The 20,824-nt window shown below is 32.5% G+C and overlaps 1 pseudogene; it reads left to right on the forward strand.

The window, feature by feature from the left end:
* The first annotated feature begins 88 nt into the window (after positions 1-88).
* LOC149227688 (phytochrome pseudogene) lies at positions 89-17,392 on the forward strand (annotated as a pseudogene).
* Positions 17,393-20,824: the final 3,432 nt, after the last annotated feature.

Here is a 20,824-nt window from a genome sequence, read left to right on the forward strand (position 1 = left end):
CCCCAACGGTCAACCGGATGGAGAGAGCACATGGTTACGTTCATGATGTTGCCACACAACGTATGCACATGTACCTATCTATTCCCATATGCATGTGTATTGGGAAATCCCGCTTATAGAAGGATGGAAACCAGAAGCAGGGCAGAAGAGCCAGCCAAGCCAGGTCGAAGAGCAGCAGAGAAATAAGGTGGAATATAAGGCAGGTTGCATGGCAGGTATAATGCTTATAGGTTAGGAGGTGCTCTGCGAAGTCCGAGCCTGACTAATAACCTGACCATTTTGACAGGAGAGCCAGAGAGAAAATCTCCGCTTAGATCTTCACAGGTGACATAAAGTGAGTTTGCCCAAGGAGAAGCAAGGTGTCTTTGGCCATTACTAATTGAAGAATCGGCCAAGGTGGGCAGTGGTTCCCACAGTTGCTGGAAGCGAAAGACCATACCATGACTGGTATTGCCTGTCCGAGCTGCTGGAAGAGGGCCGGATGTATGATACCATGTGTGACGGGCCATTCATGAAGGATGCAGGAAACTGGGCACAAATATGGACTTGTATATGCTGGACTCGGATGGGTGGTTTGGAAAACCAAGAAAGACCTGCCCGAGGAACTCATTTTCCACATCATTTATTTAGGAGCTGATCAACCCACATTTACCCTCAATTTTCCTAAAGGTAATTATCTGAACACCAGAACACCAGTATTTTCTTTCGTCCAAATCTAACTTAGCCCTCTTCTGGTTGTCTGGATGGCTTTACATACGATGAAATCTGGCTGTCTGGATGGCTTTACATGTGATGAAATTTGTGAGGGGAAATGAATTTGGAAACGAAAATGGGCAATGGGCAATGAAAAGAAACCCCAAAAGGATTTATTAATGGGTGCAATAATATCGTAGGATACCATAATCCACTATTGCAGGAAGGAATGAAATGTTAATTGGTATCACAGACACAAGGGCAGTACATGCAGTAGCCATGTGGTATCTGGTCGGGTGGTCTGGTTGCATGCAGTGTGTGTCCCTAACATATATATTACTAACATATCTAAATAACCCAAACATTTAATCGAAATGAGTTAATGCCAACATTAGTTTCACAATTGAAAATGCCAAGGAAACATATCAAAGAAACATGAAAATAACATATGGTTCTGGCCTCCCTGCCTCGGGAAGAGGCCAAATAAGATGGCGAAAAAAATTTCGCTATGAAAAATATGTCACGAGTCTTAAAACTTTGGTTATTGAAAATCTTAAACAACTCAATTAATGTTAGTGAGCATCATATTGATTACTATAGTCCCTGCCTAGCCTGCGGCAGGGACTAATAATGTGTTAAAAACTTAGATTATTTAAGATGTAAAACAAATTATTGTCTCAAAGCTTGACATAATGCTTCAAATTTGTTAGTATGTTCTATAAAATTAATTTAAATATTATAAAAAACTCAAATATTTTATTTAACTTATATATAATATGGACAACAAAATAATATTTGCTACAAGATAATATTTGAAGTGTTTAATAAGAATATTAATTAGAATATTATTTTTTATTCAATAATTTAAGAAATTCATTGTATTTAATGAAACATTTAGAATTTTAAATAAATATAGATTTATTTTTATTCTTAATTTACTAAGTGTTGAAAAAAATCATATTTCTCAAGATGCCATTTTCTTTTTTGAGTATAAAATTTGTGGAAAAATTTTCATATTGAGAGATTTTCTCCCTCTCAACACTCTATAGGTTTATCTATATATATATATATGACATTTTTCTTTGACATGTTTTAAAATTTCTTTATAATTTAATTTTTTAATGTGATATGCATAGCATGAATCATATTTAAACACATATAAAGAGATATTATTGTAAGTATTAAGTTTTAATATATTTATTAACTAAATTTAAACATGAAGTTTTGAAATATTATGATTACAAATATAAATCATCATTATTTTTTTTATGTAATATGTATAGTATGATTTTTTTTCAAAGAAATTGTTTACAATTTTATTAATAAAATCAAATTTGCTAAAAAATCGAATTCAACTAAATTATTTATTATTATTATTACTTTTTACTTTTTATTACTTTTTTAATTAGCGAATATTATATTTTATTGTTTTTGTTTTTAGTCCAAAAGAAAAAAACTTGACTTTCAATTAGCTTTGAAATTTCTAAATAAATTTTATGAAGTTGATTAAAGTCTTGAAAAAATTAAATTATTAAACTAAATATTAAAAAAAATGAATATTTTTGATTGACTCACTTACATGAAATCACTAATTTAATTTCATGGTGTTTAAAATTGAATTGTTATAAAAAAATTTATTAAAAAAACAAAAAACCAAAAAAATCTTGTATGCAACCAAGTTTCATAACATTTAATAAAATACACTTATCAAATCTAAATATTTATGGAACATTGTAAGAAGTACCAAACGAAGTGTCATAACAGTTAATAAAGAGTACACCCATCAAATCCATTTTAATATTTATTTTTACAATGTAGTTTTATTAATAAAAATATACAAGACAAAAGCTATAATCATTCATATATTATAGTATATTATTTTAAATTTGATGGTTTTTAATTTTTTAATTAATATTTGGATAATGAATTTAATATAAAATAAATAACAACATATTCTTTAGTTACAATATTCATTTAAATCAATTTATTTGCATAAAATATTTAGATTTCCTTTTAAATATAATTTGTTTATTTAGACAATTTTTAATTTATTTATTTGTTATGTTTTTTATATGAAAAATATTGATGTTGTATCTCAAATTTATATATTTATAATTTTTAACACACTTTTTTACATAATAATAATAATAACAATAATTTAAGTTTAAGAGATATAAATATAATATTATATGTAAGTCTATCTTAAATTGAGGTTTATGATTACTATATAGCATATTTTCTATATATATGGTTTTGGAGATTTTTAACATTATAAAAATTTAAATTAATCTTAAGTGGCTAACAATTACTTTTTACATAAGAAGCAGGTATTATGCAGCAACGTTGCATATTACACTTGTTATTATTGTTATTCGATCTAATATTTTACTAGAACAACTTATCTAATGCTTCACTACAACATCTCCCCTATTATGAGTTAACATTAATTTTTTCCATTTAATGTTAGATCTAACTTCTTATTGATTGAATGTTCCACTACAACATCTCCCCCATATATCCTGTAAATTGCCTCTCAACTCAATGACAATGGTTCAATATTTCACCTTTTTTTAATATGATATTATTGAAGTGATTTATTGTCTTTGCACGGACATACAATATCATGTCCTAGCTATTAATTGGTCTATATATCCATATCAACTATTTAGGGATAAAGTATGCAAAGGGATGGAATTTAGTTTATTAAACTTGATGTTTTTATGAAAATGTTTATCAATATTATGATTGGGAAATATATGTTATATCTTTCTTGGGTTTTGGAGGATGGTCGAGAGGGAATGGGGCATGTTGTCTAAAGATCATCATTGGAATGTGTGTATTGACTTACTTATTAGTGACATTGGCTACATTGGAAGGAACCTTTAATTATGGAAGGGAAGATTCAATAGTATGTTTGATAACATTTTCCTTTGTGTTTTTGATGGGCCAAATAACAAAAATAATGTTGCACTCTTCAAATTACAACTTTAGATGACAATCCCCTTTCATTTCTATGAAATTTTGTGAGAACAAGTCTGCCCTGAGTAGGGCCATGATAGGGTTTGTACAAAATTGAGTGTTGCATTGCACTACATGGGTAAAATTCATACATGCATCTATTTATAAAGGAAAATAATGTCCATTGAATGACTATAAAGGTCACTTCAACAGGTAAAAATAACCAATAATCAGTTCAACATTACAAAAAGGAGAGATAAAATCCAGTTAAAGAGAACGTTGCAAAACATAATTAAAGGGATCATGTCATCTAGCGACCAATCCTTGCATATCCTCACAATGAAAAGATAAGGTCCAACACTGCACGAAGCAGAACATAAGGCTACAAATATAAGTGAGGGGATATATGTTACTGATCTAAAATAGAGAAATAATGTGTTGAAAGATAGAGTTATGTTTACCTAAGTTATTCTAACGAAAATAGAACAAATCATATAGTACACTTCTCTATCACATGGGATGAAATAAACCATAATGAAAAAAAATGATAATATTACTAATATTGAAGTAATATATGGCTAACATAGTGCTTCTAATGATCTAGAAAAACACCATAAAATTATCTAAAACACTATGTTGGAAATTATGCTACAAGAAATAGAGTGTTATTGCATGAATTGTGATGTTGCAACATGAAATGCATAAATTCATGCTCAACATATATTGGAAGTACAATAAAAAAAATAAGATGCAAACTAAAGGAAATGAACCAAGGAACTGCATGTGTATGAAATGTAATGTTGATAAAAGAAATGCAGAAATTGATGTGCAACATACAATGTGAATGAAATGAACTCATTAGGACTAAAAGTAAAATAAATGAAATAACAAATATAGATGTCCTTTGATTAGTCGTGAGTGGGCCATGTTCAATGTTTCTTCAAGGAAACTGAATCGTAACATATTAACTCAAAATATAAAGACACCTCACGGAAGTTCAAGTTCACCAATATCATCAATAACTTAACAAGAATGAAAAACTTTCTAGGGTTATCCCCTAGATTCTACTAATACTAATAAGTTGCATCAATCAACCTTTCAATCACTCTTTGATTGAACGTATTATGTCTCTAGGATCCATATAATTAGGGCCCTTAGTTTTAGGGATAAAATCACTTGATATATTGCCTTTCTTTAGTCAGTAGTTCAAATGGATTAGTTTGGATGTGGTGCCTTAAATATTTTGTAGCCTTTGGAAATGGATGAGGAGATACAATCCCCCTTTTCATTGATGTCATGTTAGAGTAGGAATCTTCTCTTGATTCGACCTAGTTGGAGCATGGGTTAGGGTAGCACGTTGATATCCATGAAATCATTAAAAAATAGCTAAAATTAAATACAAAACACACTTTATCATTCAACACATTCCATTAAAAATTAATTAATAAACCATATACTTATATTAATCATGTCCAAACAGTGTTTATAAAGTACAAATATGAAAAAGGTGTATCAAAGATAGGCATAGAAATACTACCATGGAGAAGCTCATCATCACTCCCCATTTTAAAGTTTGCACACCTTTGTGCAACCAAAAAAGATGAAATGGTACTTTTGTTACATCATCTTTTCTTTAACTCTTACTATTATCCCATTCAAATCTAACTTAAGTCACAAGTGACATATTTAGTGATGGAACCTTGGTCATATTATCCAATATTCTTCTCAATTTCCTTCCATTCTTTGCTCTAGGTTGTATAAGGAATGAAATAAAAGGAAATAAAGAAAATGAAACACACCCTAAGAGAAATATAATATAGAGCATAGTAATATAGTGAAATCTCAACCTTCATTAATGAATAAAATAATGCAATATTGTAGAACACAATTTGGCTAGAATGATGGTAGTCATCTCTAATGAGAAAGAGATGGTTAATGCATTAATTCACAAAAGCTACTACAAGAGGTAAAAATAATGGCATTTTAAAATAAATAAAGATCCTTATATGTCGAAAACCCTAACCCTAGAGGTTGAAGTTCCAAAAGGTTTGTGGGTCCGGAGATGGTTCGTTGGTACATCAACATCTCACAGGCACAACTTTTGCATACAATCTCCATTTTAGGTGCACAATAGCTTATTGGAAGGAATTATACAAGGAAAAAAAATTGATGGGGGCCTTGCATGCCATGGAAGCCCTTGGTCCCCTAAATTACCAAAAAACATCATTTAGGGTGTCAAAATGACCTTAAAAATTTGGGACCATAAAAATTGTTAGGCCTTTTATTTGTTGAATTAATTTCCTCTCATTACAGTATCAACCAGAGATTGTAAGCTTTGAGTTACAATACAATCTGATCTAGGTACACTGTTCTAAGAAAACTTAAAGGTCTTTAACTACTAATCTAAGAAATCAGAACCTTTGATTTCAAAATTCAGAACTTAATATCCTACAGGCATTTGGTGTTGAATATGAATTCGATCTTGTAATTCTTAATTGAAAATTTGAAAAAAAAACTAACATAAGAATCACAAAGATTTACAATCAAATTCCTTATCTAACAATCAGGCATCTATTTGAAAGTCTCAGTTGTGCTCTAGCTACTAAACTTCTAATTACACCGAGTCCCTTGTTCAAACCAAAAATTCAAATTGAAACTTCCATTTCATGAATAATTTGAATGCTCCATTTAAAATCTTAGAGACTATAAGTCAAAATGATTTAACTTCAAATTTAAAGATTGTGCATTCAAATGTTTTAACCTAAGGAACTGGAAATTCAATTTTTCAACTTTAGATCATAAATCTAAGGGACTGTAAACATAGAACTTGGAAACTCAAATATTCTAACTTCAAATCAGAAATATGAGAGATTGGGAATATGAATCTAAGAGATTGGAAATTCAAATGTTCTAGCTTCAGATAATAAGCACACACAGGATAATAAGTAATACTTATAAATACTAAAAGAAAGCAATAGTGATGCAACTATTCTATACTAACTGATATTCCTACTCTAATTCGAATCAATTACAAACTTGGCTGAGATCAGTGGTGGGCCCCTGCCACGATCTTAGACAACTTAGAATACAACAGTAAACTTAACAAATTAATAACACATCAATACTTAAGAAATAGAAGTCAAATTCACTATATTAACAATATTCAATAGTACATCTGTAATGTAGTTCCAAACTTGAAATAAAAACAAATTTTTGAATATGTTCCACAATTACTATTTTCTATTCTCATTTCTCTCTCCTCTTCCTCACCTTGGTAGTACTGCTAGTCCCTCCTTTTAAGGAGATCATAGCCTAAAGATAACTTTAACTGAATGAACAAGAAAACAATACAAGATATGATCTGGGCTCAATTAAGACAAGTTAGATCTCAAAGATCAATAATCCAGTCTAACATATCCACGAAGATCTGTCATAGTACTATTCTTGGGAGAGAACATTGTACCTATTGTCGAAATAAATAAAAGAAGATAACAATGTTTCTTGGGAAACATCGTTTAGTTGACTGGTACCAAATTTCTGGAAAGTGGTACTGAATCAAGTACAAAAGTAAGTACTGAACAACTGCTAGGTGTAAAAGAAATATGAATGTTGATCTGCATGTGTAATCTTCCAATACCATCGAGTTCTTATCCTCATGCTTAGGAATCCTAGTAAAATTACAGCCAAGTTTAGCAAAATAATATAAACTCACTTAACATCTATCTAGATCAACCAAAGAAATATGAAAATACGCCTAATTTGTGACTTTACCTCCACTTATTGACTTGGACCATTTGACAAGGATAAGGGCAACCTTTAAGGTGTCAAAAGGGTAAAAATGGAGCAGGGTATCACAAAATATAGCAAAATAAGGTGTCAAAAAAATACAAAAGTAGGCCCCAATATCTCCGCCATCCTAAAGAGGATGCATGTCCTCATGCATTTATCTTCTACAAAATTTATTCGGACATCAAAATTGGGGCAAAACTTGTTCTCGAATTCCTATTGCACTAACAAAAATTTCTAGGCCATGATCTTTCACTCTCATCTGTTGTCGGAGTCTTCACATTCTATCATAGGTGGTGTATATTCAGGGATTTTTCAACTTCTTTATCTTCCAGCAGAGAAATTTATTACTTTTAATTTCCAGCTTGTCATTCTCTGATGTCAAAGTCAAATTTTGAGCCTTATACAATTCATTGTCACTTCTAACATTCTTGTACAAGACCTTGTACTTATGGGCCTTCTCCCTTAGCTTGATATTTTTCCTTTGTAGCTTATCGACCATGTATTGTAACTCTCTGTCAATAGAATTAGGCACATTTTAAGGAGGAAAACTATTTTCCCTTAACCTAGTCTCTTCATGAACCAAATTCGCTTGAATTTGACTTATCATTTTTTCAGCTACCTCTTTATCTATAGGGGCCCATGTTCAGATAACCCATTGGGTGGAGAGTTACCTTGGAAGTCTTCAAATTTGTCCATAGGCCTTTCTTCCCTTAGTGATAATGGGATAGACACTGGTTCGATAGGTTGAGTTATTTGTTGAGGGCACCGTTGACGTGCCATTCTACAAGTAAATATTTTTCCCTGTTGCAAAATTGGAACCTCTGTTGGATTAGGAATTTCTTCAGCCTGTGGGGGGGAAGATGGGGTTGTTGGTGGCATAGTATCTTTTTGTTTTTTAAATATATTCCTTCATCCCTTATTAGCACCTACCCTTAATTGTTTTGTTCTTTGTTTTTTCCTTGTTTAGACACCCGACTCTGCAACCTACATCTGTGGATTCTTCCCAACACATTATTTTAGTTGTTTTGGTATCAGTTCCTTTTCTGCCTGAATATTTGTGTCCAAATTCCACTTGTGTGCCCCTTTCTTTTTATTTTATAGGGATACTAGGGTTCCTTTCTCTTGAATAGGGCTAGGGTTTCTCGAGGATAATTCATCTGGAGACGTCGCTGCACTCCCTTCGACCCCCTTTGATTATGGTTTCTTTGTAGGCTCCTCAACATGTTTAGTAACTGGCTTAATAGGGACCTTAGATCCTTTTCCCAACTTCTTCAATTTCATAGTAATTGTTCTTTATTTCAATTTTATTTGACTTTATCCTCTAGGAAAATTTCTTGTCAAAAATTCTGCTCAGTTATCATTTCATTGCCCCAATTCATAAAATAACCATATTAATGAGGTCGTAATGGCATAGGCTATTTTTTTTCTCTTTTGGAGGTCAAATAAACATTTCTATGAACTTTTTGCAGTCTTTTGCAAAGGAAGAAAGGGAAATTTATGTCACGACCATATATGAAATATAGAAGAAGCCTTACATGGTAAATGAATGTAGTTTCATACCTTCCTTCGCAAGTCATAAATACCTGAATGTTGTGAGAAGTGGTCACCATTATTCTGCAATATATCACTTGGAGACTCCTTTGGTCCAGTTGACATGTTTGTATGCAGGCTTAAGACACTTCAAGCACTCTTCCCAGTCGATATAGAAATGGTTGAAATAATTTTCACTGCTCAAAGGTAACCATGTTACCTTGGCTATTTATGCATCTATTATTTCAATCTCAAGGTCTCCAATTTTCACTATCTTCCCATTGAAGTTCTGTGCAAATCCCACGATGACCTTATCATTATGTCCTTGAAAGTTTTGTAGGAAATCTTTTTTCCTCAAACTTAGTTTCACATGCAATATACTTAGCGCTAGTATTGAAATGAGTAAAGGTAGGTTCATGCCTGTCCAACCCCATGTCGGCGATAAAATTGATTCAAAGCTAATCAAGAAATTAAGAAGTCATTGGGTTGAGTGCAAAGAGGCTATGAAATAGGGAGTAGAAGGATTCTCGTCCTAGTCTTTTAGAAATTCATAGTAGACAAATGGAATAAAATAGAAAGGGGTAGCCACATTTTTAAATTATGATGAGAACAGGGTCTATAAAAAACGATGGGCGGAAACACCAATGCATGTACAATGACAAGAAATTGATAATCATGATTCGTTGATGGATATGAAAATTCAAATTTCATTCAATAGCATGAGGAAAGGACTATATTTTATCATAATTACACATAATTTAAATGAATGGAGGTAGGGACCACTAGTTAGACTCTATCATCCACATTCTTTGCATCAACCTAAATAAATGAAAGTTCATTCATACCTTTTCTTTGACTATGTAATAACAACTAGAGATTCAAAAAAAATGAGAAACAAAATACTCTTAGCATTATCAAAAGTTAATGCCGATGCTCTTCAATTGTTGAATATGATGTGGCCAAACTGCTACTTCCCAATTGTGGAATTTGATGCTCACATATTGATGCTTTTGAATTTGATGCTGACAAACTGATACTCTTTGAATTTGATGCTAACAAATTGATACTCTTCAAATTTTATGTTTACTGGATCACAATCAGTGGCATCTAGAGTATCTAATTGGTCTAGTACTTAGAACTTCTAGACAATGTTTAAGTACCAAATTGACTACCGAAATACTGGAATTATATAGGTACTGTAAATGAATTTAGCAGCAATATACGAAACCACTTAAATTATGTTGGAACAACAATTTTGGAGCATATTTATCAAAGTAAATAATTTTACATTCAAATTAGCACGTAACTTATCTGTAAAATCAATTGTAGGAAGAAGTTCTAAACTAAGAATCTGAATGACATTAAGATTTGTTGCTTCAAAATAAATGTTGGAACCACTATTCCATGGATGTTAAACCAAACCTAGAATAGTTATTGCCTGGCAGAATTCCAATTTTAGAGAGTCTGAAGCACGTCAAAGAAGACTCCATAAGCTTCCTTTTTGTAATCATTCTACCAAGCCCAGAAAAGAACAACTCTCTACTTCGTAGATCCCTAACTACCACTGTCCCATCCAAGTTCAACAATCCTGGGTCAGTCTCTGCTTAGAGTCTTCATTTTTAGAGACTCTAAAGATGCTCAAAGTAGACTACAGGGGTGTCCTTTCTGTAAATAATCTATCAAGTCCAGGTAAAGGAATAAACTTACACTTGACAAATTTCCTCTTTATTATATGTGGCCCTATGGAGGAAAGCATAATTAAGCCCACTGTCATTTATACTATGTACACACACACACACACACACACACACATTATACTAATAATAAAAAAATTCAGTTTGAAGAACTAGGAGGAGGTAGATCCTCCTTATTAATCAACTCTATCTCTGAGCCATTGTCAAGAGCCTCTTCCACTTCATAGGATCCTAGCCATCTAGTCAAAAATTTCCCTTTGAAGTGTTTTAACATATTGTCATACAATAATGCGTAGTCTCCTGGTTCGAAAGTCTTCTTTTTATGTACTTATCATGCCAACGAACCCGTTGATCCTATACCAACATAGTCTTCTAGAAAGCATCTTGCTTGATCTCATCAAGTTCATTTAGATGAAACACCCTCTGTTTCTGAGCTTCATTCAAATCCATCCCTAATTGAATAGCATCCTAAAGGTCTTTACCTAAAATTCATTTGGTAGAAATACATGCTTCCCATAGACCAATTCATAGGGAGAATATCCCATCACATTTCTCCAAGTTATCCTATAGGCCCATAGTTCTTCTGGTAACTTGTCAGCCCAGTCTCCATGATTGAGCTGAATTATTTTATTAAGAATAGACTCTGACTTTATTGGTATATTTTACCTGACCATTAGCTTGGGGATGGTACATAGTAGACTTGTGGTGCTTGAGTTAGTATTGTTTAGTGATAGCTTTCACAAGCTTGGAAGTAAATTGTGTCCCTTGATCGGTGACCATCTCTCTAGGTAAGCCAAAGCGAGAAAATATGTATTCAAAGAGAAAATCCACAACAATTTTTTTACTAATAGAATATAAGGCTTTGGTCTCTACCCATTTTGTCACATAATCAGTGCAGACTAGAATATACCTCTTCTTTCTAAACATAGGAGAAATAGGTCCTACAAAATCCAATGCCCATTTTTCAAAAGGTTCAATTGATACCTGGGTTTAAAGAGGCATCTCGTCACTTGAAACTGATCTTCCCATTCTTTGGAAAGAATCACAGTTGGCAACAAACTTTTTAGCATCTTTAAAAAGGTTGGGCCAATAATAGCCCACATGTAACACTTTGTAAGTTGTCCTTTTATTAGCAAAATTCCCACTGCATGGCTCATTGTGACAAGCTTTCAAAAAATCATACATCTCGTCTTCTTGCACACATCTCCTCATAATTATATTTGGTCCAGTGCAGTACAGATATCCTTCAATCCATGAATAATTGGCACTCAACTGAACAATCTTGTGTTTCTCTCTGGCAATAAGTTTTGTGGCAACTTTCCTAACACCAAGTAATTAGCCACATCAGCGAACCAAGGAGTATGAGTGGAAATGGAAAATAGATTCTCATCAGGAAAGTCATCTAGGACTGGAGCAACATCTTGTGAAATGTTCATTCTAGACAAAAAGTTTGCAACTGAATTATCTTGTTCGGACTTATCAATCATAATAATGTTAAATTACTGAAGTGAAAGTAACCATCCTGTAACTCTACCATGTGTAATAGGTGTATTCATAAGAAATATAATAAAAGAGTGATCATTGTGCACAAAGGTTTCATAACCAGTAATATAATGTTTGAACTTGTTAATGGCATGAACTATAGCCAACAACAATTTTTCAGGTGAGAGATTTTTGCTAACAAAATAAATAGCATAAGGAATTTGATTCTCTCTCTGATCCAACACATATCCAAGGTTTGTATCTGATGCATCAATACAAATATGAAAAGGAAGGGACCAGTTAGGTCCCCTCAATACTGGTGCAGTTGAAAACCTATATTTTAGTACCTAAAAAGCATTTTGATAGTCAATATCCCATGAAAAATCAACATCTTTAGCCAATAACTTAAACATAGGAGCAACGAGTCACTAGTAGAAAATGATGAAATTAATGACTAGGTGACTAAAAAAGTTAGTCATTGCAATTATTTCAAGTAAATTACTACTAAATTTGAGAAATTTTAAGTGACCAAACTAAAAATGACTAACTTAAACGACTAATTTAGTCTAGGGATAAAATATACAACTAGCTAATAAGTGACTAAATTAAATTACTAATTTAGTCTAGTATTAAAATATATGACTATATAATAAGTGAAAACATTATTTCATGACGAGACTACCCTACAAGCCACCAAATTTCTATCATATCCATGAGGTCAACAACAATTTGTGGTTCAAGATATAACTAATTTGGAACAAACTTAGCTCTAGAACCTAGGATTTTTTTTTGCCTCTAATGTTTATAGACAAAGAGATCAATTTCTAAATCATGTGGGAGCCAAACTATCACCTTTCCCATGTTGACTCCCTCTATTGAACATCATGGAAAATCTCAATAGATTAGTTATCCTTACTTGACCACACAAAGCTTATTTTGATGTCTACCCTTCTTATTTTATGACAATACTACCCTACAAGCCACCAAATTTCTATCATATCCATGAGGTCAACACCAATTTGTGGTTCAAGATATAACTAAGTTGGAACAAACTTAGCTCTAGAAGCTATGCTATTTTTCCACCCCTAATGTTTATGGACAAAGAGATATCAAGAGATATCAATTTTCTAAAACATGTGAGAGCCAAAGTATTACCTTTCCCATGTTGACTCCCTCTATTAAACATCATCTCAACCAGGGCAAAATCATTATTTAAATGAAGGAAGATTCCTTCAAAGAATTTTGACTATTATATATGTAAGAAGAAAGGTCATCGAGCTACAAATTTCCCACAAAATCCAAAATCCAAATATCAGTAGAAGATCGTGGAAAATTTCACCAATGCATATGAACCTGCTCAAATATGGGAAGAAATTTCCCAATACAGATCTGATGGAGAAAAATTTCTAGTAACTGGTCTCTTTGAAATTGAAGCAAAAGAACTTCAGTACCAACTAGCCCAAGCTCAATTATCTTCTTCATTTGTTGATACTCAAGAAATTTTCTTTCATATTGTTTTATGTTTTCTAATATTACTTTTATTCAATAGTCTCTTGTCCTTTTATAACGTTTCCAATGCTCTCTCACCATTGGATATTTTGTTATGCGCCAGCACTACCAAAGCTCTCTCACCATTGAATTATCCTTATTAAACCAAACATTTAATTAGAAATAATGATTGATCATTACCATAACATTAGTACTTTTCTTCACTATTTAACCACACAAAACTTGTTTTGATATCAAATGATATTTAGTGACACAAAAACCTACTTTTTTTCATAAATTAATAATTATTTATAATAAAAAATACCTACCATTAAATAAAAGAAAAGACTAAACCTTTTATTTATTAAATAAACTATAAAATGATCCTTCATTTGTATGTGTAATCAATGAAGAAGAGACATAATTTCATATTAAACACCCTATAACAATTCCAGGGCATATTAACACGCATGTTACCTTGTAGCTCTGCCTTCCCCTCTAACAGAAAGTCTTGAGCAACAACAACCACGATTTCCATGAAAAATGGCAAGGAGAACTAAAGTTCTGGAAGGTGCATTGAAGCTTTGCTGAGAATTAAAGTTGGTATCCTTTTCAGTTTATATATCTTTCTCTTTAGATCTGGCTTATCTCTTTAGATTTGGCCTAGGAGATCTAGAGCCTCGTTGGACATTGAGCTTGTGCAACTCTGAGGTTTTGTTTGCCGTTAAATCTTTATTCTAGAAAAAAAATCATGAACATCTGTTTATCTAATAAGTATCAAGAAAAATTAATATTTATTTATTTAGAAAAATTAATATTTATATGTTTGTTTTTCAAATTTCTAACAAAATTATCTTTTGGTGTACTCAACCTTTTATTTAATTCCCTTTATAAACATAAGTTAATTTCATTTAATTTTCATTAAGGTTTCATGGATTTGTTTCTTTCAAATATTAAAATGGTTTATTTCCCTCCATTTGAAAGTTTTGTCCAAATATCAAAATGGTTTATTTCCCTCCATTTGAAAGTTTTGTCCAAATATCAAAAAGGTTTGTCCATGAGGAAGGAGAAGGAAGGGCACATGTGGAAGGATCGAGGGTCGATGCCACTTTGGGCTTAGCATGCCCGCCAGATTTTAGATCTATTCTCTAGGAGGCGAAGAAGGCCAGCATTGTGAACCCAAAGCCATGCTTTCTTACTTTGCAAGTCTGGGACTGAGGCCAGCCCTTGGTGCCTTCTCTCTCACGCATTTGGTCGTGTTATCACATATATTTTTTTGTTAAAAATGATTTATATGGGCAAATTTTGTTGGTGTTTAAGGCTGCAGGAGCTCCAGGCATTCCTATGTTTGAAATTTTCTTAACAAAAATCAGAAATACAAGGAGCAGGTGGTCTACTTGCAGTGGAATGGACAATCTGCAGATGCTTCCTTTTCATTATCACTTAAAGCTACTAAAGACTCAGATACTGACACAAAGAAAAATGATGATGCAGATGTGGGAGATGAGGGATTGAGACAAGTTCTTAAATTTCTTAAAGCTGGGATGCCTGGCCTAAAATTCAAGGTGTTGAAAGTTGTGACTCCAGAACAGATAACAAGGATTTAGAGATTGTTCCATCAGTTGCAGTTAGTGCATATCTGCAGCAAATACAAAGGAGCAAGCTTATTCATCCATTTGGGTGCATGGTTGCAGTGAATGAGAAGACTTTTGAAGTGATTGCTTACAGTGAAAATCCCCCATATATGTTTCAAGTGTCAACTCATGCAGTTCCCAGCATGGAGGACCAACAAATTCTTTGTATTGGCAGTGATGCAAGGACCTTGTTCACTCCTTCGAGCACCATGGCATTGTAGAAGGCTACCAAGTTTGAAGAACTCAATCTTCTGAATCTTGTTTTGGTCCATTCCAAGAGTTCCGATAAGCCCTTCTATGCTATACTCCATAGAATTGATGTGGTGTTGGTGATAGATTTTGAGCCTATTGGGACTTCGGATGTTTCCACCTCTGCAATGAGAGCATTACAATCCTATAATCTTGCTGCAAAAGGAAATATCACGTTGGAAATCGATCCCTGGTGGAAATATTGGGCTATTGTGTGACATGATTGTACAAGAGGTGTGTGACCTTATAGGCTATGACCGTGTTATGTCTTATAAATTTCATGATGATGATCATGGTGAGGTGATATCCGAGATTAGAAGATATGATTTAGAACCTTATTTGGGTCTTCACTACCCTACAACTGATGTCCTTCAGGTTTCAAGATTTTTTTTTATGAGGAACAGAGTAAGAATGATTTGTGATTGCTATACACAACCTGTAACAGTGATTCAGGACAAGAGATTGCCTAGAGACCTAAGTTTCTGTGGATCTACATTGATAGCACCTCATGGTTGCCATGCTCAATACATGGCCAACATGGGTTCTATAACATCTCTAGTAATGGTTGTAGTAATCAATGAGAAGGAATTGGACGGAGGTAGCGAGGGGCAGATGCAGCAGAAAGGAAGAAGGCTTTGGGGACTGGTGGTTTGTCATCACACTAGTCCATGCTATGTTCCATTTCCTTTGAGGTATGCCTGTGAGTTCTTAATGCAAGTTTTTGGAATTCAGCTAAACAAGGAAGTTGAATTGGCTGCTCAGATGAGAGAAAAGTGAATTCTATGCACTCAAGCATTGCTCTGCGACATGCTACTTCGCGACACACCCTTGGGAATTGTCACTCGGAAGCCCAACATCATGGATCTTGTCAGATGCGATGGTGCTGCCCTTTACTATGAAGAAAACTTTTGGCTTCTGGGGGTAACTCCTACTGAGGCTCAGATCCAAGATATTGTTGCATGGTTGTCTGAGCATCACATGGATTCCACAGGTTTGAGCACAGATAGTCTTGTTTATGCAGGCTATCCTGGAGCGGGATCATTAGGGAATGCAGTTTGTGGAATTGCCGCAGTGAGAATTAATTCAAAAGACTTTTGTTTTGGTTCAGATCCCATACTGCAAAAGAAATCAAATGGGGAGGTGCCAAACATGACCTGTAGGATAGAGACGATGGTAAGAAAATGCATCCACGATATTCGTTTGATGCATTCCTTGAAATGTAAAAAATGAGGAGTTTGCCTTGGGAGGATGTTGAGATGGATGCCATCCATTCATTGCAGTTAATACTGTGAGGTTCCTGCAAAGAAACTGATGACAGTAGCAAAAATATCTCGATAAATAGGTAACTCATTGATTTGAAACTTCAGGAAATGGATGAATTGAATGCAGTGACAAATGAGATGGTGAGACTGATTGAAACAACAAAGACTCCAATCTTGGCAGTCGATGCTTATGGAGTAGTAAATGGATGGAATAGAAAAGCTTTCGAACTTACAGGGTTGTCAGTGGAAGAGGTCCTGGGGGAGCCTCTAATCAATATCGTCGAGGAAACTTCAGCTGAGAACGATGCTACATTTGGCTTTGCAAGGAGTTGAAAAGAAAAATGTTCAAATTGAGCTGAAAAGACATGGCTCAGAGGAGGAAAAAGGTCCAGTAGTTTTACTCGTTAATGCTTGCTCGAGCAGGGACCTGAAGGAGAATGTTGTGGGAGTGTGCTTTGTTGCCCAAGATGTGACCGGGCAGAAGATCGTTATGGACAAGTTCACTCGCATTCAAGGTGACTACAGGACAATAGTTCAGAATCCAAGTCCCCTAATTCCTCCCATATTTGGAACAAATGAATGTGGATGGTGTTCTGAGTGGACTTCGCCCTAGAGACAAAGAGGCTCTAATTCTTACTTTTAAAGCTGCCAAAGTTTTGGATTGCATTTTTTATGAGTAGAGTTTCAAGGCATAAAATCCACAGCTCCAGATTTGAAGGGCATAAATATATCAGTCAAAATGACAGCTGGTTAAATAGGTGGCATAATTTCCCTCATTAAAGGAACCCCTGGCAGCAAACGAAGGAGCACCATTAAGCTACAGAAAATATCATTTATCAGAGGAAGAATTGTGTAAGCATTGTGTTGACCTGCTCAGAGATGATCCTTTTCTCTGTAGAGAAGGATGATAAATTCACATATGAAGAGTCTGATGGTCAAAACCGGAATTCGTAGTCAAAGGTGCAGTGAAAGATGCTTTCCTTTTTGCATGTCGAAGGAGACTCAATTATTCTTTCATGTTGAAAAGGTTGCCCTCATAGCAAGCCAATTTTGTTGACTGAGAACCCATGAAAAAACAGAGGACAGTGACAAACATCGATCATCATACATTGATCATCAAACATCACTAACAAAAATAAAAATATCAGAGAAATAAGAACAGAAGGGATCAAGAAACAGGGCATGGCTAGAAGAAATCAGCTAGCAAAACCAGTCTTCCTCTATGGATTCCTCAACAACCTTTTCTTATGAATAGAGTTCATGTAGATCTGCCAATTGTACTAGTTCCTTCACCATTGTCTCATCTTCATTCACTAAGAAAATTATACATAATGGCAGCTTGGATTTTCATAGATGCATCACCAAGCGGAAGACCAAGAACATCTCACAAATGCTGCTCAAAACTTCATTATCCTGCACATTTGGTGACTGTGGGGAAGATCTGATGTTTCCTACAGCACAACCATCAAAATCCATTCTATGAATCTATAATGAGAGATGTGAGATATTATTGAATTTAGGCTTCTGTGATCCATATCAATTTAGAGAAGAATCTTCGGCGAAAATCACATAGAGATAATTTTTAGTCGACGCGTTTCAAACCAACTAGTGTGGTTCATCGTCAAGACAAGTTGAATGAGCAGATCTTGCTATGCATTATAAATAGATCGGGCAGAATATCCAGCTAACAACTAGAATAATGACAACTCGATTTGACCGGGAAACGACTAGTTAGACCAAAATATTTATTTATTTATTTTTATTCAAATTGGTTAATTCGGTTATTAATTTTCCTATTAAAATAAACGTAAATTGACAATTTTATAAATATATATTAAAATAAGTGAGTTAATATACTCTAATCATAAAATAATCGAGTAATTTAAAATAGATAATAGTTGACTATATTTTAAATAAATATAGGTTAATTATATTTTAAATAAAATATTGTTAAAGGGAGATTTACATCTTAAAATAAATTAATTATAAATCAACGAGGTTATATAAATATTAGTCAGTTGTATAAGTTAAAAATAGAATATTCTATAAATAGATAATTCTATTTTTAAATATATATAAATAAATAAATAAGTCTCAAATTCATAGTCAAAGAATATCCTCATAAAAATATTTACTTAATAGTTTATTAAGGGTGAAAATTAGTATATTAGTTTAAAAATAAAAAATAAAAATAAAATAAAATAAAATATTAATTTTAATTTAAGAATCAAAGAACTTGCAATATATATATATATATATATATATATATATAAAGGAGTTGTCTTTAGTGCAACTTTTTGGAGATTCCGGTGACGGAATCCGGCGGAAAAAATTGAGGTTAAATCTTGATTTGTATTATTTAAAATGGGTTTTTAACTGCATATTTGGATTCAGCACCTTGGAAAACCCCTGGGACGCTTTGATTGTGCAGAAATTAGCTATCAAACTTGCGATTTCAATAAATTGCTGCCGGATTTTGACCGGAAAAACCCACCGGAAAAGCTTCCAAAAAGTCTCTTTAAAGACAACTCCATAAATAAATAAATAAAATAATAATAATAATAATAATTTAAGAACTAAAGAGCTTGAAAAAAATAAAAATAAAAAATAAATAAAATGAAATGAAATAAGAATTAAAAAACAAATAAAAAATATTAATTTTAATTTAAAAATCAAAGAGGCTGAAAAAATAAATATACATATATAAATAAAAATGTTAATTTTAATTATTTATATATATATATATGTATATTTATTTTTTTAGCCTCTTTGATTCTTAATTTAAAATTAATATTTTTATTTATTTTTTAATTCTTATTTTATTTTATTTTTTTATTTTTTATTTTATTTTTTTATTTATTTATTTATTTTTTTCAAGCGCTTTAGTTCTTAAATTATTATTATATATATATATATATATATATATATATATATATATAAAGCTCTTTGATTCTTAAATTAAAATTAAAATTTTATTTTATTTTATTTTTATTTTTTATTTTTAAACTAATATACTAATTTTCACCCTTAAGTAAATATTTTTATGAGGATATTATTTGATTATGAATTTGAGACTTATTTATTTATTTATATATATTTTAAAATAGAATATTCTATTTTTAAGTTATACAACTGACTAATATTTATATAACCTCGTTGATTTATAATTAATTTATTTTAAGATTTAAATCTCCCTTTAACAATATTTTATTTAAAATATAATTAACCTATATTTATTTAAAATATAGTCAACTATTATCTATTTTTAATTACTCGATTATTTTATGATTAGAGTATATTAACTCACTTATTATAATATATATTTATAAAATTGTCAATTTACGTTTATTTTAATAGGAAAATTAATAACGGAATTAACTAATTTGAATAAAAATAAATAAATAAACAAACAAATAAATAAATATTTTGGTCCAACTAGCCGTTTCGAGCTGTCATTATTCTAGCCGTTAGCTGGATATTTTGCCCGATCTATTTATAATGCATAGCAAGATCTGCTCATTCAACTTGTCCTGGCGATGAACCACACTGGTTGGTTTGAAACACGTCGACTAAATTATCTCTATGTGATTTTCGCCGAAGATTCTTCTCTAAAATAACATGTGAGATATTTCATTCAATTCAAAAACTAAAACCTAAGGCAGTCAAGTTAGTATGGGAAGGAGTGTTTTCTTCGAAATCGATTGAAACTTCATCAAACCTTAGACTTGCAAGGGACAATTTTGCTTTTACAACTGAGAGTGGATCAATGCTTGGAGAGGTTTTTCCTGTTTTGAAAACCACAGTTCCAGTTCTGTGAACACTGTGAAATTTCAGGTGTTTACTCATTATTTCTTTTCAGGTGCTTGATAGGTCACTTGCCTTTATATACACCATTTCCAATCTGATGTTTTTTTAATTCCTTTGGGCTTTTTCTGTCAAACTTTGACTTGTGTGTTGAAGAATTCTTTTTTTTGTAATATAAGAGTATCCTATAGACCTTTCATTCTTGGTTTGATATGGACATTATCATTCTCTACTTTGGAAC

Source organism: Pinus tabuliformis, chromosome J (genome assembly GCF_031772625.1).
Source record: "Pinus tabuliformis cultivar Carrire ecotype Pingquan chromosome J, CPIR1, whole genome shotgun sequence".
Lineage (NCBI taxonomy): Eukaryota > Viridiplantae > Streptophyta > Pinopsida > Pinales > Pinaceae > Pinus > Pinus tabuliformis.